The 2944-nt window shown below is 36.4% G+C and overlaps 1 long non-coding RNA gene across 1 annotated transcript; it reads right to left on the bottom strand.

The window, feature by feature from the left end:
• Positions 1-2330: 2330 nt before the first annotated feature.
• On the bottom strand, positions 2331-2915 carry LOC119321975. Its single transcript, XR_005155322.1, has 2 exons — positions 2763-2915; positions 2331-2541 (listed from the first exon to the last, which is right to left on the bottom strand). It is a non-coding gene; the product is annotated as an uncharacterized LOC119321975 (long non-coding RNA).
• Between the last annotated feature and the right edge of the window lie 29 nt (positions 2916-2944).

The following is a 2944-nucleotide window of genomic DNA, read 5'->3' as shown; positions in this document are numbered from 1 at the left end:
GCCTGAAAGTGCTCTTCCTGGTCTCCACTCTCCCAAAACCCCTAAACCATTAAAAATCAATAGATTTAGACAAGAAAATAGAAATGCACAAATGAATCTCCTTCTCAACATCAGCGATAAAGGATGCAATAAATATCATCCACCAAATGCCAAAGTGTAGAATAAATGAGAGCAAAAATAAATGCCGCCTTAGATTTCCCAGGTTTCTTTGTGAGCAACCTTGTTTTTTTTTCTCGTTGAATTTTTCTTCCTCTAAAGTTATGGTCTTTTTCAATCCGAACTGATGTAGACATTTTTTTAGCTAAGATGGAGGTCATGTCACTACCAAATCAATCGGGGTTAGAAGTTCATGAATAAAAGTAAAAGAAACTCATTTATTTTCAAGTGCTCCTATGAACTAAATTTAAATTAGAAATTAAACTGAACTTATTTTTTGAAGTGCTCTAACGGGTAGCAAATATACAACATGACAAGGCAATGTACAAATTCATGTAAAAAGAACAACCAAGTTCAAGTACAGTAAAACATTGTAACTTCACAGAGAAACGTAAAAGGAGTTTTGTATTGTTTCTGCTATAAAAACTATAACAACCAAGTTAATGTACGTCATGGGGTCGGACTGGGACGGCGCTGCAGACCCTGGAATGGTGGAGACGGAGCTCATGTCACCACCACATCAATTAGGGTACTAGAAGTTCATGGAATATAAGTAAAACAAAGTAATTGATTTTCAGTTGCTCCTATGAACTAATTTAAATTAGAAATTGAACTGAACTTAATTTTTCGAGTGCTCCTATGGGCAGTACACGCACAACATGACAAGGTGATTTATGAGTTCATGTCACAAAAAACCAAGTTCACATACAGTAAACATTATAAGTTCAAAAAGAAACCTGCAAAGAGTTTTGTATTGTTCCTGCTATATAACAACTATAACAACCAAGTTAATGTACCCCATGGAGTCGGACTGGGACGGCGCTGCAGATCCTAGAGTGGTGGAGAGGGAGCTTATGTCATTACAACATCAATTAGGGTACTAGAAGTTCATGGAATATAAGTAAAACAAACTAATTAATTTTCAAGTTCTCATATGAACTAAATAGAAAATAGAAAATGAACCAAAGTAAAATTTTCAAGTGCTCCTATGGGTAGTACACGCACAACGTGATAAGGCAATGTACAGGTTTATGCAAAAAAGAACAACCAAGTTCATATACAGTAAACATTATGAGTTTACGAAGAACCCTAAAAAGAGTTTTGTATTGTTTCTGAACAACTATGTTAATGTACGCCATGGGGTTGGATTGGGACGACGCTGCCTGGAGTGGTGGAGAGGGAGCTCATGTCACTACCACGTCAATTAGGGTACTAGAAGTTCTATGAATATAAGTAAAACAAACTAATTGATTTTCTAGTGCTCCTACGAACTAAATTTAAATTACAAATAGAAATAAATTTAATTTTGCAAGTGCTCATATGGGTAGTATACGCACAACATGACAAGGCAATGTACAAGTTCATGTACAGAAAGAACTGTAAACATTATAAGTTCACAAAGAAACCTAAAAAGAGTTTTCTATTGTTTCTGCTATGACAACTATAACAACAAAGTTAATGTACACCATGGGTCGGACTGGGACGGCGCTGCAGATCCTTGAGTGGTGGAGAGGGAGCTCATGTCACTACCACATCAGTTAGGGTACTAAAAGTTCATGGAATATAAGGAAAACAAACTAATTGATTTTTAAGCGCTCCTATGAACTGAACTTCATAGGAGCCTACCATATTCCAGAGGGTCTGATGGAAAAGAAGAAGAAAGATTCGTGAACCTCATTCGGGGCCGCCAATCTGTAATCACGTTTTGGTTGTCGTGGAAGCAAATTGTGGATTTAATGAAAATGAATATTTTTCTATGCTTGGTTTCTAACTTTCTACTGGATCCAAGCGAATGTTAGTAGTTGTACCGAAGCAAACCTAGGTATGCTTTGACGCAAGGATTTCTTCTATAGAAAACTCATGTGAAAATAGATACGGTTATTTTCCAGGTTAGTTTTGTTGTGAATTGTTCATGATTTATCTGATTGTTCTCCTAATACTGTGTGCATGCTGCAGTTTCCCAAAATAAGTACTTCTATTATTCACAGCTAATAAATGCTTCTGTCACAAAAGACTAGGTTTCAAGATTTCTAAAAGCCAGAGGTTTTAGTAGACGGAAGTTGCTCTTATGAATAACATACATCCATGGCCCAAAGATCCATCACCCACCATAAAAAAGAAAAAAAGAGTCCAGTTTTATTCTACTCCCAATGCTAAATTCCAACACGTACCAATAAAATCACAACCGAGATACTTTTTTATTTCAAATATTTTTCCGGATCACACATTACTTCTTCTATTTGCATTTACTTTTGCATTCATCGACCGTCCAGTAACACAAAGTGGTCAATAAGAAACAATAGGGTTTAGCGAACTTTTTATCAGCACACAACCCATATGGTAAATTGATCTTCTCATCATCTATGCCGTAGGTGATGATTCGACCTATGGAATAACAGATAAACCATTGACGTTAGTATGATTATACAGTGATTAACAAACAAGCACCATATGGAACAAAAACAGGGGGGAAAACAAGTCGTTATGCATTAGCAAAATTCCTACTTCTAGCAGAAATAAGAAGATTATTACACATGTGTACATATTGTAAAGAGAGATTATTGGAAGTGGAAAAATAACTATTGCATATCCCTTCCCCTGCTTACATTGTGTAGTTGTAGCAAGGCATATGAGTAGAAGTAGAGCCTGCAGAAGGACTCTCGAATGGATGGGACTCATGTACTTGGCCATCTAGAAAATGTGATTTAAGGGGCACTTGTTCCAGGAGATCTACAAGATGATTTATCCACCCTCATATAATCTTTGTGTGTGTGTGTGTGTGTGTGTC

Source organism: Triticum dicoccoides, chromosome 6B (genome assembly GCF_002162155.2).
Source record: "Triticum dicoccoides isolate Atlit2015 ecotype Zavitan chromosome 6B, WEW_v2.0, whole genome shotgun sequence".
NCBI classification, from domain to species: Eukaryota; Viridiplantae; Streptophyta; class Magnoliopsida; order Poales; family Poaceae; genus Triticum; species Triticum dicoccoides.
Note: the sequence above shows the minus strand (reverse complement) of the source record. Positions and strands in the feature narration are given on the sequence as shown.